Source organism: Meles meles, chromosome 6 (genome assembly GCF_922984935.1).
Source record: "Meles meles chromosome 6, mMelMel3.1 paternal haplotype, whole genome shotgun sequence".
Taxonomy (NCBI): Eukaryota; Metazoa; Chordata; class Mammalia; order Carnivora; family Mustelidae; genus Meles; species Meles meles.
In genome coordinates, this window is record NC_060071.1 from 50,291,827 (window position 1) to 50,318,444 (window position 26,618).

At 49.0% G+C, this 26,618-nt stretch overlaps 1 protein-coding gene across 10 annotated transcripts in view; it reads right to left on the minus strand.

Moving 5' to 3' along the window:
* The window catches only part of MEGF11 (multiple EGF like domains 11), a 351,654-nt gene extending 341,553 nt beyond the window's left edge, over positions 1-10,101 (minus strand). For all 10 annotated transcript variants that reach the window (XM_046007979.1, XM_046007977.1, XM_046007986.1 and 7 more), the window contains exon 1: positions 9,950-10,101. The gene's annotated coding sequence lies outside the window, so the exon portion shown is untranslated. The remainder of the gene's footprint in view (positions 1-9,949) is intronic.
* Positions 10,102-26,618: the final 16,517 nt, after the last annotated feature.

The following is a 26,618-nucleotide window of genomic DNA, read 5'->3' on the forward strand; positions in this document are numbered from 1 at the left end:
TTAGTTTTAGCAGGGGTCATGATCTCATGCGTCATGGGATCAAGTCCTCCGAGCCCCTCCAGAGGGTGTCTGCTTGAAGATTCTCTCCCTCTGTCCCTCTCCCCCCACCCCTTCCCCGCTCACACACAGGTGCATGCACACGCGCACACACACTCTCTCAAATAAATAAATAAGAAACAAACCTAGGGAATAGTTAAGGTCCTTAAAAAAAAAAAAAAAAACAAAAACAGGTTTATTGGAGGGTGTCTAGGTGGCTCAGTAGGTTAAGCATCTGCCTTCGGCTCAGGTCATAATCTAAAGGTCCTGGGATCAAGCCCCGAATCGGGCTCTCTGCTCAGCCGGGAGCTTGCTTCTCCCTCTCCTACTCCCCTGCACCCCACTCGTTCTGTTTCTCTCTCTCTCAAATGAACAAATAAAATCTTTTGTTAAAATCAGGTTTAATTGGTCATTTCCTTCAACAATGGATGGGGAGATAGGTGGCTTGGCTGAGAAGAAACTACAAAACAAGCGAAGGTTACATGATTCGGCCAAGGTCACGCACAAGTCAACCACCCCACCCAGAATTCCTGCCCTGGATGCCAGGGAGGGTCTCCAGAACCCCGGGTGAATGCATTCCTTCCTCCTTTGCTCCTGAAACATCTTAGTCCTCCCTGAGCGAGCAATAAAATGCTGATAAAGAAGCAGGATTCCTCCACATCCCAGCTCCTCTCCGTCCCCCACTCAGAGCCAAAGCAGCAGCCAACTCCTGGGAAAGGTAGATTCCTCCTTCCTGCTCCCAGCAGCACCTGAGGCTCCCAGCTCAGAGTGCTCCAAGAATGCCTGGAATAAAAGATTTCCTGTCTATTGTGCAGGGACACTGGGCTTAGTGTGAAGACGCTTCCACATCCTTCCTGCCTCTGACACCGGTATCACCAATGGGTAGACATTGAGCCCCACTCTGGGCTGGCTTCTGGGGAGGGGAGATAAACCAGTTTCCACGGGCTGGTTTATTAGGAAGGTGTGACCAACACACCCAGGGGGAGGAGACCAGCCAGCATGCCAGCAAGGGCTCAGTTGTATAGTGAAGAGGAGAGAGTTGTAGGAACTCAGAGCAGAGGTAGACCGACAAGAGAGGGCAGAGATGGCAGCCCCCTACAGGGTGGGGGGTGGGGGGGGCACAGCTGAGCTGTGCCAGTCAAGTGGGACCTGACTGAGTGGCCACTTCAGCCAGTGGCCACAGCTGTGAGAAGGATGACAGTGTCTCTGAGGCAGTGGAGAGGCTGAAGAGCGGAGTCTCACCTCCTACCAAGCTCCCCTCTGGTCTTCTTGCTGATCCTCAGACTTACCGGGTAAGTTCTCACCTCAGGGCCTTTGCACTTGCTCTTCCCTCTGCCCAGTGCCCTCTGCCCCGGTTATCCACATGGCATCCTTCCTCTCGGTCTCTGCTCCAATGTCACCATCAGAGAGGCCTTCCCTGACCACATTGTGTAAGATAGCGGCATCCGATTACCACATACACCGCTTTCCCTTGCTATCTTTCTTCACTATAACCACACAAAGTATATTATATAATGCGTTTGTTTTTTACCATCTGTCTCCCCTCACTTCAATACAAGCTCCACGAAGGCAAAGACTTCATTTCATTCCCTGCTACGCTGAACCTGTGGTCAATGTTCAGTATTTACAGAATGAATGAATGAGAGGACAGAAGAATGCCTGTCGTAACTGCCCGGGCCGGCAGACTCCTCCAACAGACTACACTCCCGCTGACAAATCAGCGGTGTCTTCCTTCCACAGGTGACACCCGAGACCCAGGAGAGGAGTGGTGGCAGGGAGGCTGGATGGATACAAAGGGTGGGATCAGGGAGAGGAACGGCAGAGGAGGTCAGAAAATATGGCTCAGCACAGTGTTTTCTGCTCTAAAGGAGTCTCTAGCCCAGGCTTGCGGGCGGCAGGAAAGACAGTCAAGGTAAAAAGGTAAAAAGCCGAGTGATCAATGCGACCGACAACCTAACAGGAGGAGCGGGTCCTCAGGAAAGAGTCGTGGGAAACATCAGAGTTTTCAAAGCCCCCGGACACACTCTTGGGACAAAACAGGGTCTGAGTCTCATCAGAAACAAGTGACAGAAGGAGGTGGGGGACACAGCAAATATGGAAAAGTCTGAGAAAACAGAGCACCACAGGGTGGGGAGAACCTCCCTAAAGATATATGAAATAGACACAGAGGAAAAGCTTGACCTTGACCCTCTCTCTGTCTCCTGCTGGCTGAGTAAGCACAGGCAAGCCACTTCACCTCTCCCAGGCTCCATTTCCTCATCAGTGAAATGACAGCAATAACCCCAGCTTCCCAGGGGTGTTACAAGGCTGACTTAAAACAGGTCCTGAAGAATCACCTGAAGTGGTACCAGCATATAGCAGACATTCAGCAAATTTAGTCTCTTCCCTAAACCAAAAGAAAAAAAAGAAAAAGATGAACTGACTTTTCAGGTAAATAATTTTACTTCCCCTATTCCTGTGATTTATTAATTCAATAAATACACACGGAAGTGCCTGATGTTGGATATGAAGAAGGACCCCCCCCACACACACACCCAATCTTAGACCTCAATCGTCTTACATCCCATTGGGAAGATGAGGAACGTTCCAACCGGATGCGGAGCAATGACAGCGGCATCATATTACTAAGTACGGAATTGGCCGTGTAGCGGTAATTACTACACAAGTTCAGGGGAAGGAAAGATCAATGTTTCGAGACCGCTGTGGGCCCAGTGGTCAGGGGAGGTCTAATGAGGACGCGGCTCTGACACTGCCCTTGAAGGAAAGGGTGGCTCGGCTTAAACAGGGAGAAGGGCAGAACTTGAAGCGGGCTTGAAGGAGCCAGGGGTGGTGGGTCCTAGCAGGTAAAGACGGCGAGGCAGGACGCAACGGGGTGTGGAAGTTTTCGAATGTCTATTTGAGGAGTTTGGGCTTCATGCACTGATGACTCCAGGGAAAAATGTAGATGACAACTGGAGAATAAACAAGGTCTTAAGATGACTTGAAGGAGAGAGAGATGCAAGCCTGGGAAACGGCCCCCCGGGTGACACGATGTGTCTGTGGCCCCAGATTCCAGACTCGCTGCCCCCTCTGTCTTCAGATTACAAACTGTACTATTTGCAAAGCCCTAGAGACTCTTCCTTGTGACATATGTCCCTGAGCCTGGAGGATGGGAGATGGGAGCAGGAGACCAGAGTCATTGCCCAGCATGAGGCAGAAAGAACCTGAATAAAGGGGATGTCTCACATCGTAAAGGAGGGCTTAGATCCAAGACAGGTAAGAAAGTTGGTGCATGAATACTGGAATTAGAGGAAGGGGACGGGCATCAAAAGTGTCGCTGAGGTTTTGAACCCAAACAGCTGGGAAGGTGGGGGTGCCAACAACAAAAATGAAGGATCCACTCAAGTGGATGGCTTGAGACATGGGAAGACATCAAATTTCAATTTAGGCATATAAATTTTACAATGCGGCCAGATACCCAAATAATAATAGTAATAACAATAATATGTAATTGGCAACTGAAATGTAGCATGAGAGGGGGAGACTGATGGGTTAGCAGAAACCAGGAATCCAAGACAGGTAAGGAAGCCGCTGTCACCTGTCTGCCAGTCTGAACCACAGCTGGCTACATTTGGACTGTCAAAGACACTAACTGTAGAGATAAGATCTCATCTTGGCCTAATGGTCCCATTTTACCACAGAGAAAGGCAAGAGGAAGCAATTTGGACCGCAGGAGCTAATAACCCATCTACATTTAAATGCTGGAGTTCCAGTATGCACTATGAAACACCTCCTCCAGGAAGCCTTCCCTAAAGACTGTGGCTCCCCTAATGTCACGCTCCTCCTACCACGGTTGGTCTGCAAGTCATAATTATATACCTACTCCAATTGTTTGTTGTCACTATTGTTCTGATTGTTCTCTAATTATTTGATAGTCCAGTCATCTCATGCCTCCGGCACTAGATTATAATTCTTTGATGTCAGAAGTCAAACCTTCAAATAGTCTACTTCTTGTATACCACCAGTCAATTGTAATTATTGAGTGAATTCAGATTTATCTTCCCAATAAATCCCCATTATGCAGATGAGTAAACTGAGGCACAAAAAACTAAAAGGCTTTAGGTCACAAGGCTAAAAAGTAGACAGATGATTCAAACCCAGTTCTTAAAACTCTATAGCGGTTACTATTGGTTGCTTCTTTCCAAAAGCCTTCCTCTCTGCGGCCCAACACACAAATCATGATTGTTCTAGGTCAGTGACGGCGGTCGTCTTCCCTGGCCTGCGGTTGACATATGTGATAATGTGATTTCCAGCCAGTGAGACCCGAGGGAAAGTCTGCGCAGGGGATTTTGGGAAAGGTTCCCCTCCGGCCTTTTCTGCCTCTGCTTCTTACTATAATGGTGTAATAGCTGGAGCTATTGCAACAATCTTGTGACCTTATGAACAAGGAAAGATGCAAAGAATCTAGATCTTGATAATGTTGTTGAACCACTGAAAGAACCAAGCTCAGGGCAGCACAGCCCACATCTCTTACAATGGGAGATACTAAGTTCCTGGAGTTCAAGTTTCCTGCTATCTACAATCCTGACTGATACCCACTCTAATAGAGGCCTCTTGTCCCTAAAGATACCTCAGCCAAGCATTATGGGAGATATATAACAAGTAAAAGTCCTGGTCTCAGCCCTCATTGTGCCTGTCCTGAGACTAGACAATCAGATAAGTGTTCGATCTATATTTGATTGATTTCTCCCTTGGCTCACCGATTCCAGATCATATATATTCCCTGACAGCATCTGTCTTCCCTTTACTTAAACCTCACTGATGATCTCTAGGTTTCAGCCTCACAATTTGACTCTGGCCTCAGCATTACTGACCAGGTCCTTCCCTGTAGCATCCCCCAGCTTCTGAGGATCAAGCTAAAAGCAAGATACTTGCACTTGGCTCAGAGAGACCATCAATGGAACTCCGCATTCCTAAATATTTGTTCTTTGAAATGTCTTTCTCAATTAGATCTCACCCAAATGTTTGAGAGTCAGGCTGAATTCCAACTTCCTGCACCCGAACAGACATGTTGAGCCTGCATAATTACTGTAGCCAGCTTTATTTGCTATAAAAACATGATTTTTTTTGCTCCTTCTCAACTGTAAAATAATCAATAAATAGGATCCAGATGAAAAATGCCAGCATTTAGGAAAACAACCTTTTTATGGTTCTTTTCTTTGGGGCTTAATTAACACATTGGGGATAAAATGTGCTGTTACATTTACCCAAGCAGCTAAGTTGAAACACAAACTCTCCTTTCCTCCTGCTGAGATGCAGCTTCATATCAGAAATACAGGTGAAACAGACAGTTTCAAAACATTCCAAAATGTTCAACAAACAGATCTGTAAACCTGTGATGTGGACTTCTTCCAACCCCTCTGTTCACACTGGCTGTTCAATTTTTCTCTCTCTCCTTTAAGAACACATTGCATAGTTACTGTGAAATGAAACACAGATAGTCCCATTAGCAGGAGAAGCAATCTCTCCGACTTTATTTTAAATGAAGAAGACATGCCTTTTTGGACACTGACCACCCAGGCCATGAAAGTTTCATGAGGGGTTCTCGAAGCAGATGACACCTTTTCAATTATAACCAATGCTATAATAAACCCCCACAGAGCCACAGGGCACCTATTTATTCCCTAATAATATTGCAATACATTCTCTCTCTGTGTGTGCTGATGAAGATAAAATATTCTTTTAATTCTATGGCCTCCTGGGGGGCAGGGGGAGGGGATCACACATAGGCAAATTCTGGGAGTTCCTAGAGCTAAATCACAGCCTTTGTCCCACCTAGGCTTCTGGACTGCAGGCATAATCTCAAGAAAATCTCTCACTTTCCCTTGTTCTACCACAGTGGTTCTTTTTTTTTTTTTTTTTAATTTATTTATTTGTCAGACAGAAGGAGAGAGAGAGCACACAGGCAGGCAGAGAGGCAGGCAGAGGTGGAAAGAGAAGCAGGCTCCCTGCCGAGCAAGGAGGCCATGCAGGACTCGATCCCAGGACCCTGGGATCATGACCTGAGCTGAAAGCAGCGGCTTAACCCACTGAGCCACCCAGGCATCCCTATCACAGTGGTTCTTAAAGCGTGGTCCCAGACCAAGAACCTCCACCTCACCTGGGAACTCGTTACAGATTCAAATTACTGGACTCACTCCGGACCGCTGAATCAGAAATGGGGGCGGAGCCCAGCAATCTGTGTTTAAATAAGCCTTCCAGGTGAAATTAAGAGCCCCTGGTCTACAAAATAGAAAGGAAACAGCATTATTTTAAATTAAATCAAAGATCAGGGATACCTGGACTCTACAGTGCTATGCTCCTTTTGGCATAGCTATCCCAATCTGCAGAGTCAGGGCTCCATTTACCCATCTGTATAATGGGGCTACAGAGTTCAAGTAGCTGTAGATGCTGAAATTGAAGAGGTACATAGTTACCTGGCACCGGTATCTATGGATACCTAGCAAGATCCCAGTTGCCAACACTCACCAGCCCTCTCCCCACTGTGCTCTGACTGGCAGAAGCTCTGCTGAGCTCTTCCCCCAAAGCCGTATCTAAGGTCTTCAATGCAGCCGCCTCTGGGTTACCCTTGGCAACCAGGAGCTGGGGTCATGGAAGACCACAGAATCTCCAAATCTCATAGCCAACAGCTTCAAGCCTTTTACCTCAGAGCCTTGAACCACTAGAGGGGAGGCTCAGGATTCTCTGTTATATTGTCCCATTTCTTCAGACGTCTTTTGTGTATTTGCCTCCTTTCCACATCTAGACTTCACCTCACGGAGAACAGGAGCCTAGAATGTCAGCATCATGAGATATGGGACTCTGCCTGTCTGGTTCATCAGTGTAACCCCAACACTTAGACGAGTGCCTGGCAAAAACAGTGAGCTCGAGAACTACCTGTTGACTAAACATTCCTAGCACAGTAAATGCCCTGCCCATCTTAGGTCCAACAGTATGTTCAAAACCCTCAAGTATCTAAATTCTAAAAGTCCGGGCGCCTGGGTGGCTCAGTGGGTTAAAACCTCTGCCAGGGTCCTGGGATCAAGCCCCGCATCTGCATCCCACATCCAGGCTCTCTGCTCAGCAGGGAGCCTGCTTCCTCCTCTCTCTCTCTCTCTCTCTCTCTCTCTCTCTCTGCCTGCCTCTCTGCCTACTTGTGATCTCTGTCTGTCAAATAAATAAATAAAATCTTAAAAAAATAAATAAATAAATTCTAAAAGTCATGGATGGGAAGGGACAAAGAAACTATTTCAAAGCCCAAGGAACAAGGAGAAAGTGGTAAAGGAGAAGCAAAAGGCTGAATATAACCCTTCCCTCCTGGGGTGCTGAGTTCCCAACCAACTGCTCACCCTAGATTTAGCGCTAGAAGATTCTGGGGATGCGTTTGGAGTTAGTTTTCTGAAGAGCTGGCTCCTTCAACTGTCCTAGTGCTTCTCTCTCAAAAGCCAAATTCTCACCAGCCCTGACTCTGCAGTCCTTTGACCGGTCACTGAACAAGTCATGAGCTTTCCTGCCCCTCTCTTTGTGCTCAAGCCTTGTTCCCCACAATCCTCCCCCCCCCCACCTGGAAATCTACCCAAGGCTCAATTCCAAACCCTCCCTTCTCCAGACTACCCATCATTTGGCCCCCTTCAAAAGCGATTTCACCTGAGAAGGTCTAGCTTCCTTGGCTACAAGACAACGGCTGCTCTCCCCATGGGTTGCTTTTATGGGGCAGGGCCGGGTCTAAGGGCTCCCTTTACCCGCAGACTTCAGGGCAGGCATGCAACAAACTGTCACCTCCGTGATTTATCCTGGGAGGCGATCCCAGCACAGAGACTAACAAGAGAATCCAGAAACCAGTCCACTACCTCTAAACTCACAACCAGTCCTCAACACCTGCCAAGGGCACACTGTGGCCAGCCTGGAAGGACCTGCCCCATGCTGAGAAAGTGATGATGAGAGTTCTAGAAAAAAAAGAAAAGGGGGGGGGGGACTGAACTAGGAGTCAGAAGACCTGGTTTACATTCCCCTCCACCCCTTAACCAGCTCTAAACTAGTCCTTTCACGTCTCTGAGCCTCAGTTTGCTGATCTGGGAGATGGGAGGGAGAGATGGAGACTGAGCCGACCTTGAACGTTGAGGGGCTTCAACAGTCTGTGAGCAACCAAAAGAGAAGGTGTGTGGCGTGCACCAGGGAAAACCCACCAAACTGAGGATGGAGTGTTCTTGGGTGGTCGGGTTCGAAGCCCTCCCGGGACCCCGCCCAACCTACGGGGAGTCCAGGGAAGACCGCCTGCGGGGAGGAACCCTTTTCTCGATGCCCCCAGTTCTCGATCCCACTAAACCTGCTCCAAACCCTTCAAGAGAAATCTGTCCAATAGCACTCCAACAAAGAAGGCTGCGAGGCAGGGGCCGCTAGCTCCGAGGAAGCCGCACGCGCGGCGAATCCGGTCTCCAGGGCTCCGGAAGCCAGCAGACCCGCGCCCCCCGCAGGCTCCGAGAGCCACCGCCGACCTTCGCTCGAGGTTGGACACCTGGCCGAGGAATTAACCCCTGCTTCCCCGGCAAAGCGCGGGGAGGTGGAGGGCGGGGGGTGGGGATACTGATGCCTGGGCATGGATACCCTAGCCAGAGCGAGCCCAGATGGCCGGGATCCCAAACCACTCCAAGGCCTCCTGCAACCCGCCAGAAGCCCTGCTTTATCCGCTCCCGAGCGGACGGAGTGGGAGATCCCGAAGCGGAGCCACTTTGAAATATTTTTCTAGAGAACCTGACCACGCGGGAAGGACGCAGACTAGCCTCGCAGCGCGGGCTAGGAGGAACGGATCCCGAGAGCAACTACCGGATGATGGAGCGGAGGAGCCCAGGTCCGGGAGAAAGCCGCCGGAGTTGGGGACTCCGGGAACCTTCAAGCCCCGGTCCCGCACTCCCAGGTTTCCGGCGGGTCACGGCTCCGTCACACTCACCGATCTGACGCCCGGGGGGAACAATTTTGCACCTTTTTAGGTCGAATTTTTTTTCCAACATATTGAGAAAATAAACCAAGTCCAAAAGGAAGGCGTCTGCGCTCTGTAGCTCCAAGGGGCCGCAACCACCACCATTTCCCCACCTCCAACACTACCGCCCGGGGCTGAGCGAGAAGTTGGGAACTTCGGGACCGCGCTCCAGGCGCGCACTGGGAGTGTCTCGCTTCTCTTTCAACTTCGGGAGCTGGGGTCCCTGCGGAGGGCGGGAGGGACGTCCGGGAAGTCAACCCACAGGACTGTTCGCGTCCCAGACCTCCCCGAAGAGAATCTGGGCCACGGGATGAGAAAGAATGAAAGGAGTGTACGTTCCGTTTCGCGCCTGCGAAAAGCAAAAGCGCGCAGGCTCGGGCTGGGGCTCCGCGGCGGAGAGGCGCTCCGCGGGCGCCGGAGGGGAACCTGGCCGCGCCCCGCAGGCTCCGCGCCGCGACCCCGGCAGGAAGAGCGCCCGAAGCACTGCGCTCAGTCGGCGCACCCGGGGCGGCTCGGGGAGGCTCGGGGGTGGGAGTCCCCAGACTCCGAGGGGCGAGGGAGCTCCCTCCCCGGACCAGCGCACCGCGCCGCTGCGCCCGGGTCTTCCCCGCCGCCGGCGCTGCGTCCCGACTGCGGCCGGAGGGCGGGCGCCTGCCCACGCCGGGTGCCCAGCGTCCTGCCGGGACCCCCCGGCGTTCTCCCACGCCTGGGCATTCTCTCCGCACCCCCGCTCCCCGCGCCAAACTCGGCTCCCGCAGCCCGCACCGAGCAGCGCAGCAGAGATCCATGAAGCAGGTGGAAAGTTAGTCGCGGGGCTCCAAAGCCACCTCCCCGGGACCGCAGCCCCTAACCGCCGTCTCCGAGTGGCCCCCGCGCGTCCAGGCTCCGCGTCCTCGCAGTCCCCGCTACGCCACCTACCTGCTTCGGCGGCCGCCCCGGGCTGGGTCGGCCAGTCGCGCGGTCCTGTCCTCCAGAGCCCGAGCCGCGCCAGAGCGCAGGGCCAGGAGCCGGGGCTGCGGGCAGCCGAAAGCCGGGCGGCAGGCTCCACGAGCCAGTGAGCGAGTGAGCGAGTGAGCGAGCGAGCCGGCGGGCGGCTGGAGCCGCGGCTGCTGCTGCCGAGCCAGCCCCCACCCTCCTCTTCCCTCGGCCCCTCCCTCCTCTTCCCTCCCAGCTCCCTCCTCCCTGCTCGTGGCTCCCTCCCTCCCCCTTTCCCTCCTTCTCCCCCTTAGGTCCTTTCAGACTCTGCTCTCCCTCGCTCGCCCGCCTGCTTTTTCCTAGCTTGCAGTCCCTTTCCAGCTTTCCCTTAGGTTTCCTCTTCTCCGATTCTAGATTTTCCAGCGTCCCTTCTCTCCACGCTACCACTCCACCCGGCCTTTTCGCCCTTCTGCCCGGTCCTCACCCACCCCTCTTTCCTCTCTCTATACCCTCTCTGTGTCTCTTCGCTTATTCTCTTCCTTTTAATCTTTTCCCACCTCTACCGTCGTGTGTCCTCCCTTCCTCCCTCCCGGTGGGTCAGAACCGCCTGCGGGCTGCCTCAGGATGGGAGGTCTCCCCCTGGGGGGGGGGGTGCTGAGGTAGGCCAGGGGAGCCCCTCAGGCCTGCTGATAACAGGCTAAGGATAGAGAAAGAACCGGCCAGGGCTAGAGACTGGAACCCCAGAAAGGGGTTTGTGAAACCCGGGGGTGGGGGGCTGGGCATCAAGCCAGAAAGCACGTGGGGCAGAATGTCAAACTCCCTAGCGTGGTTAAGAGAAGGAAACGGACTGACGCCCAGAGAGAAGAGAACAAGGACTTCCTGAGGTCTCCAGAGGCAGGGCTGAGACCACAGCTGTCCCAGGCCCCAGACCCGCAGGGCCACTAGGAGGAAGTGTTCTCCCACCTTGGGCCACCTGGCTAGCCCACCGGCACTCCTAGGAGGTGCTGAGCCCTAACAAAAGACTTGGCCCAGACCTAGAGAGTGGAACCCCTCTCCCCAGCGCCTCTGAGCAATGGGAGACTCACCAACCTACTTCTGCTTATCAGGGATAAAGCAGCAATGTGTGTGATTTGTCTCCTTTTCTCCTCGAGCTAGAGCAGGAAGGCTCAGACTAGGGGGAAGGTGTTATACACATCTCTCCCCAGGAGTTTCTTACAAATAAAGCGAACGGGTTGTCTGAAGCTTGGAGAAATGTGTGTCTGTAAGTAATTGTGTTTGGGCTCCTAGCCCTCAAAGGTCAACCACCGATAATCGTCTTCATTCTGGATCTGAATGGGGCAAGAGGTTTTTCATGGCATTTCCACATTTCAGCCCAGTGGGATTCAGAGGAGAGCCACAGGGTCCTGATTCCCTCAGAACCCATTCTGCAGCCCTCCTTTGTCAAGACAGATCATCATTCCCCTAGTTTCACCTCTAATTTCTGGGGCCAGAGTTCGCCCCCCTTCAATCCTGTCCTTTCAAGAGTACCAACCAGAAGCAGACCCTCCATCCAGCCCAGGGTAGAAACCCATCTTGGGATACTGGCAAAGCCCCACACAAATATCCCATTGAGTCCCCCACCTTGAGACATCAAGTCCAAAAAATAAGCCCATGCTTGGGCCTCTGTCGTTTCATACCACAAAACCAGAAGCAGCATCTGGCCAGGGCTGGGATTAGGGTTAGCAAGTGAGGCACCTAGGGCACATTTAAAGAGGGGTTCACTCTCAGTGTCATTGATGTGCCGAGTCAGCATCTAAGAGGGAACCCCCTCCTTAAACTTGGCCCCCTGGGAGTCTTCCTGCTTCACCCTACTCCTGGCAAAATCTCAGGGCTGTCACTAACCAGCTGTGTCCCGTGGTCTGTCACTACATCTCTCTGACCTTCCTTCAATTTCCCCACCCAATCCTGAAGGGGCTGAAACACACTCTCCAAGGCTTTCTCCAGCTCTGAGTGCTGCAGTCTGTGTGTATCAGAGGTGCCAAAGGCTAAGAGAACTCCAGCCCTTACTAGCCATGACACTGGGCAGCCACTTCGCTTCCTTAACCTCAGTTACCCTGTGACTAAGATGGGAATGATAAGAGCCCTGTCAGCCCTCTGAGGATTAACCCAAATAAAGGTCAGAGGGGCACTGGGTAACTGTTAGCAATGAGAGTACACAAGGTGGATATTTGCATATTGCCTTCATCTTCACATTGCCTTTTGGATAAACGTTCCACCCACCCTGCCTCCCACCCTCCCCTCTAGGTGGTAGACAGCCTTTGGTCATTCTCAAACCCCAGCGCTACCAGGTTCAGGGAGGTGGGCAGGTCTTCCCACATGACCCTTCCACCCCGTCTCAAGGAGCAAATGCACAGGAAGCAACTTGCCCCCCGCCTCCCCGCCTCTGGCACACACTCCCACACTGCCACACTGTCAGGCGTGAATTGCGCAGCTGGGGGTTGCCTGGGTTTCTGCCATACTCTAAAAAGCCCCATCCATAGATCTATAAAGCTGCACCTTCTCCACCCAGATGGCAGGCCTCCAAGGACACAGGTCCCAGCAGAGCCAGGAACACTTTTAGCAAACATCTCTGAGGGTCGGCTCGGGGTCACGCTGGAGCCCTGAGTGCCTGTTTATGGGAGCGCCGCTTTGCACATGCCACTGCTGGGGACACGTTCAACCCAGCTGCAAGCTTATTTGGGAAATTATAACATCAAAGACCAGGCTACCAGGCTTGAAATGCCTAATCTGAGACAGAAGTTCACTATTCTGAATTATAGACCTGCTCTCAAAAAGCTTGCAGTCTAACAGCGGCAAAAAGACAATAGAGCACAGGAGTGGAGTGAGGGGATGCAGAGCAGAGGCCCCCAAAGCACGTGCCTGCGTTCAAGTTCTGGCTCCATCACTTGTTAGCTATGTGAGGGCCAGTGAATTACCTAATCCCTCTCTGCTTCAGTGTTCTCATCTGCAAAATGGGAACAATAATGAGATAAACACTGCTACCATCCCCGTCATACAGAGGAGGAAACCCAGGCTCAGAAAGAAGAATCGCCTGGCTCAGGGTCACACAGAAAATAGAGCCCAAGCAGAATGGACGTCATTGCCTTTGCTCCCACTCACTCCCTTCCCCTTCGGCTTCTCCTATCCTTCCTTCTAGAGGGCTCCCAAGTGTCTCTTCTCCCGTGAAATGGAATATGACACCCAGCTCCTTGCCATCTCCAAACACCAAAACTCTGGTGACCAAAGTGGGAGGGCCTTCTCATTTTTAGAAATAAATGAACTTTAGAAGACTAGGACACAGGACAAACGTCCAGGACTCCGGCCGCAGTGCTCCCCACCCTTCCTCTGCTCAAGTGTACAGGGAATTCCCTTTGTTCTCCTTCCCTCTCCCTCTTCTCCTTGCTGAAGGATTGCCTTTTCCCCTCTTGTTTTCTGCAGAGCCCTGACTCAAAGTCCCAGGGAGGAACAGCCACAGAGAACACACCAGGGGATGACCGGGATTTGTTGAAGGACAGAAAGATTTCACCTCCTCCACTGAAACTTGCTGTGTTAGTTTGCTTGAAAAATGTCTGTCTTCCCACCACACCCGAAGGTAATTGGGGTCTTACTTACCTCCATGTCTATTACAAGGGGTTTAGCCTTATTAGAAGAATAAATAAAATACCCACAGTTTACTTTTTTTAAGATTTTATTTACTTATTTGACAAAGAGAGAGCATAAACAGGGGAAGAGGTAGACAGAGGGAGAGGAAGAAGCAGACGTCCTGCAGAGCAGGGAGCCCAAGGCGGCGCCCGATTCCAGGACCCTAAGAACATGACCTGAGCCAAAGGCAGACTCTTAACTGACTGAGCTACCCCAGCGCCCCATGTCTACAGTTTATTACTAAGGTATACATAGGGTCTCATTTAATTCTCCTGGCAATAATCTATAGCAGGAAGTATCACACACACCCCCTTCACAGAAGGGGAAACTGAGGGTCCAAGACAAAGTGATAGAACCCGCATTTGAATTCAGGTCTGCTCGGAGCTCCACGCACTGGAATCTTGCACTGTAGGGCTGGGACTAGGGTAAGGCAAACAAGGACCTTCGAGCCAAAAGAAGGCACTGGCTCTCAGGCGCTAACTTTTACTTACACAGCCCTGAGAAAAAGCAACCTTCAGATACCCTCCAAGAATTATAGGGACTGTGGGATCCCTGTGTCCAAGCCTTTGACAAGACGCAGAGAAGAAACCACAGAGGAGGCAGCATCCAAGGGAACCCACCAGGGTTACCCCCGCCCACGTAACACACCCTGGCAGTACACCAGACACAACCTCCGACATACCCACACTCAGCAATCCGGCCCGGCACACAGATCACCAAGAGAGAAACAGCCCAGCGCACCTGCGTCCACACCGACACAACTCAAAACACCTGCACACGCATATAATTCCTGCCCTCACTCGAAAACAGGGGAGGGAGACTCAGGATCCGAATAAAACCCAAGTGGAATAACTTTCCTCACGAGCTTTTTATGAACGCACAGCCACCAAAGTCTTGATTAACTTGGTTGCATTTATTAGATTGTGTTCAATAATTAAAAACTTTGAATATGGATGGAATATTTAATGAGCTTGGTAGAGATCTATTTACGTAGAACCGTGAGGAGGACCAATGGCACTGAACTGGGAATTAAGTGGAATTTGAATTCTCAGAAACCAGGGCTGAAAATCTCTCCATTGTACATTTTCATGGATTTATTTAAATTACAGGTTGTCGTCATGACATTATTATGCTATTATTTGTTATGATGTTCTGCTATTATAACTGATTATTACACAGTCCCAAGAAATGTGGCATGGAGACCCTAGATTTCCTTGCATCCCAGCAAAGTTGGATTGGGTCTGTTCTCTTGCCTCCATGTTTACTGGGAAAAGATTTCCTTGCATCCCAGCAAAGTTGGATTGGGTCTGTTCTCTTGCCTCCATGTTTACTGGGAAAAGAGACCAAATGTGATGCTGTGAAATGTAGCACATCTTAAGCCCCTAGTCCTCCTACGAGCACAAGATGCCGTGGAAGCAATTTATGGGATGTACATTGTCCAAGACCAATTTGTCCAAGAGAAGGAACTCAGCGGACTGCAGACAAGCAACATGAATTTCTGAATCTTTTTTACAGAAATGAGAGAATCAGATGCAAAACGCAGCTTTCAGGGGCGTCATGAAGGTTGCTGAAAGTCCTTGGAGGATTTGAGATTCTGGAAGTTAATGAATGAACTTAGCATATCCGCGTATGCAGATTTTATGGAAGGTACCGTTATATTAATGGCGCTGTCGAGGTAAGAGGTAATTATGAAATGTGGTTTGTTAGGGGCCAAAGTGAAATCAGTGGAAATGGTCCTTATGCCACAGCATTCTGCAACCCAGCGGGATGTAAACTGCTTACTCACAAAAGAGAGAAAATGCATCCTCCATCAAAAACCTCATCTCACTGACACACCTTTGTCATAGTCTGATTTGCTTTGATTTGGGGTCCAGAGCACATGTAAATGAATGATGTCAAGAGAATGGTAATGATAATAAAACCATTAGGTGGAGAGTAAGCCTCTGACTCAAATGTGTGTAATCATACTTCTTGGATACTATTTTTCTGGCATTTGCAGCAGACAACTGGGAAAAGTATATCTCTAAACACATCCCCCGTTCCTCACCTTCAACAGTCGCCAACCCTTACACCCTACCTGATAGCCACACCAGTTTATCCGGACGTCGTGAATTTGACACAATGTTCTGCTTCCCCCTACCTCCGGCCTACCCAACTTTATTTCTGCTGTTCTCAGGACCTGAACGCCCTTCCCATCCTTTGTCAAGCTTGGCAAACTCCAGTCTTGTCCTTTAAAAGTCTGGTCACTGACAAGGTCTTTCTTGGCCCCTCTACCCTATCTGTTTACCTACCTCAATTAGTAGTCGTCTCACTGTCATAAGATTATCCATTCACAGTGAATTCCATAAAGGCATTTCAATATCTCCAGGTTTCAGACAGTGCCTGTCCTCGTGTTGGAGGGATGGAGGGTTAGACTTGGACATGAAGGCACATGGGTTTTGTTTTTGGTTATTTATCCTCTGACTGGAGTGGAGCAAGGTGTTGGCATAGGAGCCATCTTTCTTTCCAGAAAGCTCGTAATGTTCCTCATCCGTAGACACAGATCAAAACTCAAAGGGATTGGTTACTTCCTTGCTTTACAGATAAAGTCATCATCCTCATGCTTTCATTCAACCAACATTTATAAAGTTCTTACCAGGTGCCAGGCTCTCATTGCCCTGAGTCACAACCCAAATTATGAAGTCGATCCACGGGGTTTGCTGGGGGTACACAGGGTCTGGGGACAGCCTCTTCCTCCAGCCCTGCTAGCAGTTCCCTCCAGGGACCGAGAGACTTTGGGGGAAGCAGAAGAATCTCCACTTTAGGAGGGGGTCTGGGACTCCCTCCCAGTGGCAGCTCGATTTGGCAAATCCTTAGCTTTTAAAAATTATTATTATTTATTTGAGATAGAGAGAGAAAGAGAGAGAGCACAAGCAGGGGTGGATGGGCAGAGGGAGAGGAAGGACATGGGGCTCCATCCCAGGACCCTGGGATCATGACCTGAGCCGAAGGCAGACACTCAACAGACTGAGCCATCCAGGCACCCCAGATCCTTAGCTTTTTATTTATTTTTATTTATTTTTATTTTTTTTGAAGATTTTAGTTATTTATTTGACAGACAGAGATCACAAGGAGGCAGAGAGGCAGGCAGAGAGAGAGAGGAGGAAGCAGGCTGTCCGCAGAGCAGAGAGCCCGATGCGGGGCTCCATCCCAGGACTCTGAGATCATGACCTGAGCTGAAAGCAGAGGCTTTAACCCACTGAGCCACCCAAGCGCCCCGATCCTTAGCTTTTTAAACGTGCCTCGAATCCTTTGTGGAAGTAGGTAGTATCAGCTCAACTCTCACATAAAACAAACTGCCCCCACTCCCTGCCCTGCTCTTGGTCCTCCAGCAATGCTGAGAGCTTGCAGACCCTGTTTCTATTGGACAACAAGCTACATGACAAAGGGACTTGGTTTGGCCTGCTGCCACGCATCTAGCACCTACGACAACATCTGGAACACAGTAGGCCATCAAGAACGATGAATTAAGGAATGATGTGTCATCTCTCTGTCTTCACTAGTGAGGTCTCTTCTGCTTGGAATGCCCTTCCACCTTTCTTCAACTTAACTCTTTACTCATCCAGGGAGACAAGCTCAGGCAGATTGTCCATAGCAAGTTATCCTTGAAGCCCCTGGGCTGCACTGCATACCCTTCCTCTGGGTTTCCTGAAACCCTGTCCATAGGCCTCTCTTACCACTAACCACAGCGCGGCATTGATCTGTTATGCGTCTGCTCCCCACGCTGGACGTTGAGACTGTGAAGACAGGAACCATATGCTATTCATCTTCATACCCTCACCTCCTTGGCAAGGTGTCTGGAAAACAGAAAGCACTCTATAATGATTTGTCAAGTTGAACTAAACAACCCCAAGCGGATGCAGATTGGGTCATACCAAATGTGATTGCTGATTTAGTTGGTCATTGGGCAAATATTGATCGAGTGCCTCTGATGTGCCAAGCACTGTTCTAGGTATTGGAGATCCCACACTGAGCCAAACGGACAAAAATACTGATAATGATGATCCTTGTCAATTAGACATGACCCAGATACTTGACCATGGCTAGTTAAGTGGTATATAGAGTCAGTATGAAAACTGCTTCAAACTCCAGCTTTAACCATAGTATGAATTAGGTAAGGCAGGAAATTCAGGGTCCCAATAACTCCACCGTCTCTCTTTCCCAGGCTTCAGTCTCCCCACCTATGTAATGGATAGATGCTGTAATCTCCCAAGAGATATGTTAATATATGTTTATAGAGGGTCCTCTGAAATTCCTTGCACATTTTAAAATCTCAATAATTTGCCTGGAAATACTTTGCAAATAGTGTTAAGTATCCCAAGGCTGAGGAAACACTTCACAATTGCACAAAGTACAACCTAAATCTCATGATAAATAAAAAATTAAAGGCCAATCAGTTTGCAATTCAGTTGAAATTCAATTTGCCTTTAAATGTCATTTATGGATTTCTCTGGTCCTATCCACCCAGCCATGTTACGTCGAACAAACCTCTGTTGACTCCCTCTATTGTGTAATAGACATGAAGGACAACCAAGGTTAATAAGACATGAATTTAACGTTTATTTTTTTAAAGAATTTTTTTAAGGTTTTATTTATTCATTTAACAGAGAGGGAGAGTACAATCAGGGAGAGCAGCAGGCAGAGTGGGAGGGAGAAGCAAGCGCTCTAACTGAGCCAGGAGCCAGATGTGGGACTTGATCCCAGGACCCTAGCATCACCACCTGAGCCGAAGGCATCCTCTTAACACACTGAGCCACCCAGGTGTCCCTGATCTTAACGTTTAAAGAGGTCCCCGTTTGCTGGGAGAGACGAAAACACATCTCACCTACTGTAAAACGTGAGACTGGGAAACGCCGTGACCCAGGTGCACACGAGACTCCGTGCGAGCCCAGAGGACAAGCATATTCATGTTGCCGTGGCTGGTATCAGAAAGGCTTGACCGGAATGGTGGAGCCCCAGCCACACCTGAATCCATGAGTATAGTCTGGCAAACAGTGAAAAGAACGGAAAGGACGTGGGGTGCCTGGGTGATTCTATTGGTTAAGCATCTGACTCGTTTTTTAAAAAAAGATATTATTTATTTATTTGACAGAGATCACAAGCATGGAGAGAGGGAAGCGGGGCGGGGTAGGGGGGCGGGGAGCAGGCTCCCGCCGAGCAGAGAGCCCAATGCAAGGCTCAGTCCCAGGACCCTGGGATCATGACCTGAGCCAAAGGCAGAGGCTTAACCCACTGAGCCACCCAGGCACCTCAAGCATCTGACTCTTGATTTCAGCTCAGGTCATGATCTCAGGGTCCTGGGATTGATTCCTGCACTGGGGGGAGTCTGCTTGAGATTGTCTCCCTCTGCTCCTCCCCCGACTTGTGCACCCATGTGCTCTCGCTCTCTCTCTCAAATAAATAAATCTTTAAAAAAAAAAAAAAGGGGGGAGAAGAAGATGGGGAAGGACGGGCTAGAAGGAGAAGGGACGTGGGCACCGAGATAGGAGGTGCATGGCAACACTCCAGAAGGGCACACATCGCAGGCAGCTGGAGCAAACATAATGGAGAGAAGTTTGGAAAAATGAGCTGGGCTCTGAGGGTGAAGGATATTGACTGACAAGTTCGAATTTTATTCTGGAGATAATGGAGGATATTATCAAATCTTAAGGGTTTTAAAGTTACATGATGGCTTTATATATATACTACACATGTTATAAGGACAAAATATTAAATTACATATTATATAACATGTTATAAGAATATAATATTCTACCACAAAAAATGCATAAAGGCAAATACTATTTGCCTCATATGGAGTGTTTATTGTGTGTCGGGGGCACCGTGCTAAGCATCTGATAGTCGCTGTCCCATTTTATCTTCACAAAAACCCAAGCAAGAGGTATTGTGATGCCCATTTTACAGATGTGGCAGTGGAGGGTCCAAGTGGTTAAGTCTCCCTGCTAGTCCGTAGCAGACCTGGAACTTGAACGCAGACAGATCTGACTCCAAAGCCCATGATATTAACTTCTGGGCGGTGCCAGCAGCTTGCACAAACAATTAACAAATTCATGAAAGAGGGGTTTACATCAAACTCTCTTTTCAGCCTCAGTATATATCAAAAGTTTTAAAATGTTCATGCTCTTTAACCCAGTAATGAGATTTCTGGGAATAAGTCTTAAAGAAATGATCAGAAATTCACCCAAAGATGAATGCACAAAGATGATTATTGCAATATTTTTACTGGAGAAAAGTTTGTGAAGCAAGCTAAGTGCTCAACATTAGGAAAAGGGTTCATTACAAAATGATGGAGTACTATATGAGCATCAAAATTATGATTGCATGGGCTACAAAATTGCATATATATAAAAATGCACAGCAAAAGAGAGAGAGAGAGACATGCAAAAGACACATGTCAAAATGTAATTGGTGACCTCCATGAAAGGACCAGGATTTTTCCCTCCTACACGTTCCAGATTTTCTACATTTGAGCACCTCAGTCTTTTTTTTTTCTTCAAAGATTTCACTTTTAAGTAAACTCTACACCCAACATGGGGCTCAAACTTACAAAACCCTGAGATCAAGAGTTGCATGCTCCACTGACTGAGCCAGCCAGGCACCCCTTGAGCCCCTCAATCTTGAGATCAGGAAAAAAAAAATTTAAATCTATCCTGTGTGTTTTTTAAACAAATGTCAGCTGAGTCAGCCTTGGCAATTGGAGAAATTAGAGAGGTCACAGTCAAATCACCTCCCTGCCCAGGATGTCTTTAGTTTAAAACATTGACTGAGGGGCACCTGAGTGACATCCCAGGGTCCTTGGAATGAGCCCTGCATGGCAGGTGGCGGGGGGGTGTCCCTGCTCTGTGAGGGGGCCTGCTTCTTTCTCTGCCTGCTGCTCCCTCTGCTTGTGTGCACTCTCTCTCTCTCTGTCAAATAAATAAAATCTTTAAAAAAAAAAAAAAAGACATTATCTAAGCTGGTGTCCCAAGCAGGACAATTCAAATAATTCAAATTCCAATAATTCCATTTACTCATAGGTACTCAAATATTGAAAGTATGCAGAATCATTCATCTTAAAATAAAAAATCTAAATTGCAATGTTCTTACAATTTGCTTAATTAACACTTCTGTTAAATGCTATCATGTCCATGCCTTAGCCTGACCATGTGACGTCTTCAGGGGAGGTGAGGGGCAGGAGAAGAAAGTACAAAGCCAGAACCTTGGGGCCCAACCTGGGAAACCAACTGTCTGGTTAAGTGCTGGAACTTACTCTAAGATTGGTGGGCCCTCTCAGAGGAATTAGAGTTAAAGCTAATAACCCAATTTGGAATAATTTAAAGCTCTTCTTAGGGAAGTTTTTTACTCAATTGGGTTCATTATGCATGGGTTTAATGTGGTAACAATTTGTTCTTGAAAGCTAACATTATTGTTGGCAATAAAGATAGGAAGTGGAAATAAGTTTCCAATATGTAAAGCAGATTTATTTCTCGTTTCATACGGACTTGTTCCGGGTCTCTGCTTATGAATCACACCATGGTCCCTGCAATGAGGTGCTGTCCATGCAGTGGGTTATGATAAATGGCCTGTAATTGTGAATCTGATATTGGTTTTCAATATTGAATTTATCATTCTGTCCTCTTAACAGATATTAAATACTTTCAAGAATTTATCCATTTGCCTGATCCATCTGTGATTTTTCAATATGTAAAATTTATTAGTTTCCTAGTTTTTTGAGATTTTAACAGTCGACAACATCATTAATAACGCTGAGTAATGGAGCTGACCTCTTTTAAACCTCGTTCCCTTCCACTAATCCAGAACATCCAAATTGAATCAAAATGTATTCGATTTAGAGACCCGAAAAGAAAACGGCAGGAGGCAGGGTGCGTGGTCTGCAAGGCGGTTCTCTGAGGCTGGGCATCCGTTCACCTCTTCCCCTCCAAGCGGGTGCGGCAAGGAGGGAGACCGGCCCAGGCTGCGTGCGCCTCCCCCGCCTCCTCCTTCCTCCTCCCCTGAATGAGCCAGCTCCTCCGCCCTCTCTCCCTTAGCTGCCTCAGTTTCTTCAGTGTGGGGTGATTGATGATGATAATAATGCTGCTTGTCTGGCTCCCTCTTGGAGAGTGCTTTGTGAATTAATAGAAGTGTGTGGGCTGTGCACTTGGACAGCCCCTCCACGGTGGCTCCTTTGCGGCCGTGGAGGGCTCCTCAAGCTTGGCTGGGAAGGATTCCTGCCCTTCACTGTCGGAAGGGCAAGAAGACTGCAAAAGAAAGAAAGAAATCAGACTGCGTGAAAGAGAAACGAGGCTGTAGGAAACACTAACAAAGCAAAACTTACCCTGTGCCCTGGTTCAGTGTGTTTGGGCCACCCCAGCATGTTGCCCCCAGAAAAGCCCTGAAACTAGCTCAAGGTCAGAGTCTGGGGCTGTGTTTTTGCTGGGTTTCATGGTTGCTGATGTGGTAGCCTCTTGGGCCACATCTCACAGTTCCCGGAGCGTCCTCTGTGGCAAGTGGACACTGGGAGGCACAAAAGCTTGCAGAACTGAGCTCCCAAGGTCAGGGAACAAGTTGGCCACCAGCTGCAGGAGTCCTTCATCCAGGATCCCAAAAGCGGATGGAGCTAGGGCTGTGCACACAGGTAGAAGGACAATGAACCTCGTGACAGGCCAGCAGATAGACTGAGAGCAGCCTGGAGAGGGGACAAGCTGAGTGTCCTGGTTACACTTAGGGAACACAGAGGGTCACCCTCTCAGGACCATTCCAAGATGAGCAGCCCCACAACTGCCTCTGACGGGTGGATAATTGAAAAATAATTGCCTCACCTTCATATTCTTTTTTTTTTTTAAGATTTTATTTATTTGACACAGAGAGAGAGATCACAAGTAGGCAGAGAGGCAAGCAGAGAGAGGGGGAAGGCTGCTGAGCAGGGAGCCTGACGCAGGACTCGATCCCAGGACCCTGAGATCATGACCTGAGCCGAAAGCAGAGGCTTAACCCACTGAGCCACCCACGCACCGTCTAGTTTCATATTCTTGCCACAGACCAATTGACTTTCAATCCGATGCAAATCAGCCTCCTTCAAAGTTTTGTCTCTTCAAGGATTATGGGCAAAGATTGAACTATCCAAAGAAATTGAGAGCCATCAAGAGGGTTCAGCGAGAGGTGACAAGTTTCCAAATGAATCCTAAGTCAAGAAACTTGCTTTTTTTTACCAAATGCCAGAGGGCCACCTGGTTCCAGACCTGGTTCCTGGCCATAGCAGATCAACTGTCCCAGTTGAGACCAAAAGCCAAGTCTCCAAACTCCCTATGTGATGCTCCTTCTGCCCTCCCAGGGCCTGGTCTACAAACTGCTCTCAACTGCTCTATCTTCCCCTAATCCCCAGCATTTTAGAACCATCTGCAGATTCCGCGTTTACTCCTTGGTCTCTGGCTACACTTCCTTATCAAGCAGCCTTCAAAGCCATCTCTCAAACAAAAGATAATTTTAACTTGACAAATGTTGAATTGAGTACCTGAGTGTCAGGCTGCTTCACACTCAAACTGCCACGGAGATGCAAAGAACATGTAAAATACAGTCTCCACCCTCCGGTAGGACCAGTAAAGGCACTTCACTTAATGACCAATTATTAAACATTTCCTGCATGCCTGGCACACGGTGCTAGATGCTGCAAAGCCCCAGGAAAAAGAATCATGCTTCGTCCCTTTCCAAGGAACTGGGCTGATTAGAGAGAGAAGGTCTTAACACACAAAACCTGATGGTTTACCATGTAATGTTCAGCTCTGTGGTTGAAGCAAAAGGGTTGGGCAGGATGGATGGAGACCGAAACAATCAGAGTAAACTTTATGAAGGAGAAGGCAGGAAAAAAGGGCATGAGAGAAGGATGGACCAGCAGAGAAGAGAAGACAAGATAGACATTGTGTGTGTATGTGTGTGTGTGTGTGTGTGTGTGTGTGTGTGTGTGTGAGAGAGAGAGAGAGAGAGATCAGGAATTCTTGTCTTTATTAGTCAGCCCTCCAGATATCTGCCCACCCTGCCAGGTACGCACCCATAACCATCTGACAAAGGAAAAGGACAAAAAAAAGGGTGTAGGGAGCAGCCTGACTCGTGCCAGGAAGCGTTCTTCCTTAGCATCCATTGTCATAGGCAACCTTCCCAACCGCCCTGCGAAACAGATATCATGATCCCCCCTTTTTGGCAGAGGACCCCAAAGCTCGACAGGCAAACCATTTGCCCAAACTACATGACCAGCATTGGCCAGGCTGGGACTCAAACCTTGGCCTTGGTCTCCTGGTGCTCATCATCTTACCACTGATTCATGTGGACTCCGGGAAGCAGAGAACGGCAGTGCTCCAAGAAGGCCATGCTGGACCGGGATCTAGAAGGAAGAGGAGGAGGAAGAGAAATGGCACAATGACAGCCCTTCTGTGTGTGAGCAGGCCAAGTGCTGGGGACGATAGGGCAAAGCGCCTGGCAGATCACTGCCCTTTTTAGAGTGCGCCCCCATTGCATTCCCTTGGAGCATTTCCTGGGGCTGAAATCCCAACTTTGACTTTTCATCATGATCGCTGCTCCTCGTGACAAAATGCCAGTCCTCCCAAAGACACAAGAGCCCCTTGCAGCTGCTGGAGTCCCCAACAGGGCGCCTTGTCCTTCGACCAGGGCAACTCCAGCTTCGCAAGATTTGGGGTCAGAGAAGCCCTCTGTCCAACGATGCCCTCTTCTATGAGGCATGGAGGAAAAAAACTCACTGAATCAGAAAATAAATATCTTCTCAACACTTCAACGGGTCCTGTCTAAGCCAAGATCAGTGTAATTAAAATTATAAGAAAATAAGACCGAAGGACACCCCCTACCGTCCTTAATTAGGAGCAAGAGGAGAAGGAAGAAACTCCAGTGTAACTTATTTAAAAGGCATAGTCCTGAAGTGAGACCAAGAAAGAGAATAATTAAAACGAAGGTATCATTATTGTTTTTTTTGAAGGGTCTCTGTGGACAGAGGGGTCTAATTGGCAGACAAGATACATGACGAGGATTGGCCTGTTCTCAGAATGACTCCTCTAAAGACGAACATGCAGGAAACGCTGGCCTCTGGGAGTTCTTTGCTACCTCCCCAGAGTCCTTCCAAACAGACGGGAGAACCGGACAAATACCAAGGGGCCAGGACCCTGGGTCCACCGACATCAATCACAAGAAATGGCTGAATCTCTGAAACTCCCTTGGCATGCAGGAGGTGGGGCGAGCACACCGTATTGTCATCATCATTACGGCTGCTGTTACTAACATTTATCCGGCACCAACATTGTACTTAGCACAGTGCAGAGCATAAAGGAAGACACAGCTCCTGCTTTGAAAATCAACAGCTGGGCTCCCCTACTGGATTTCTGCCCCAGCAGGGGAACCAGGCTTTGGCAATCCCAGAACACTCCATCCTGCACTGCCCTGATACGGTTTCTTCATTTGCCTTGAACAACTTCAGATCTTCTGGAATCTGCCCAGGGTTCTGGGGACCCCGTCTGGGTTGCCTGGCCCTCAACCGGCCTCTTTGGCCAATGTCAGGGCTCAAAGGACAGCGCCAAAGGTGGAAGCAGGCATGGGCAGGCGGATCTGAGAGGGAGCAAACGCAGGCAGGGAATGCGGAGGAAAGAAAGCACAGCGTTGTCTCGTGATGGCAGGAGAGCCAGATTAAACACTTCACCTCACACCACCCCCTGCTGTTCCGGGGCCCTTGTGTCTCTTACCACTTCATTCTGTAATCTTGCGTTCTAAAAATCCATGCATACACTTCAAAAATCAAGACCCACACTCTAGCAAATGTTATCCGTATGAGTCTCTGGAACACGAAAGCCTTGACAAGTGTCCATGGCCATCTAAGAAATGTATAAATATTATCTATACACATTAGTTCCTCAAGCGAAGTCCCACTTCCCGTTGCCAAGTGTTATTTTTTAGAGCAGCTCTGTGAGATGAGTGAAGGCGTATATTTTACCAGTAAGCCACTTTTTATAGCATGGGGGGAAAAAAGCCCCAAACACTTTTATTGCTTTTTAGCCAACAGGATATCTGAATGCAAATGAATGAATCACCTTTGCGATGATTGGCCGCCTGGGTTTCCTTGTCACACACAGAGCAGGCTCGGGGGATGTGACTTGGATCCTCATGAGTCTGGGGAAAGATAAAAGACTGGCATCGCCACCAGTGAATTATGAGATCTGTCTTTATCAGTGAAAATAAGGTCATCACTGAGCCCAGCCACCGCCTATTATGTGCATGTCCCATCTACTTGCCTTTATAATGCGAGCCAGTACGCCGGGGTGAGCCGGAGTAGCCCAGTATATAAATTAGCCATTTTAAAAAGCTTCATTGAGTCCTTAAGGTCACTGGGGGACCCTTTAATGCGTTGATGCCACTCTTCAATAAAGACTGCTCTTCTTTACTTCTGACCTACATTGCGATGACGATCTGATGGAAAAGGTACTGGGAGGACTCCTAAGTGTATCTGAAACTAGACGGGGAAAAAAATGCGTTGAACCACACGTGGATCCCAGGTGAAAGCTAACCAGTTGTGGAACTGAGGTCCCAGGGGCTGTTTCTAAAGAGAACAAGACATGCATTCATTCAGCCTCTGTTTCCAGAGCAATTTCTCTGTGCAAAGGACCTGGTAGACCTCTGATGTCCCGGATCTTCCAGAAGCCGCAGAGAGGAGGTGTGTTTTACGTGATGGAAGTTCTTTAGGAGAAGGACAAAGGAAATCATGAGCATTTTCTAAAACCCTGTTTTAGGGGCGCCTGGGTGGCTCAGTGGGTTAAAGCCTCTGCCTTCGGCTCAGGTCGTGATCCCAGGGTCCTGGGATGGAGCCCCACATCGGGCTCTCTGCTCTGCAGGGAGCCTGCTTCCTCCTCTCTCTCTGCCTGCCTCTCTGCCTAGTTGTGATTTCTCTCTGTCAAATAAATAAAATATTTTTAAAATAAATAAATAAATAAATAATAAAAATAAA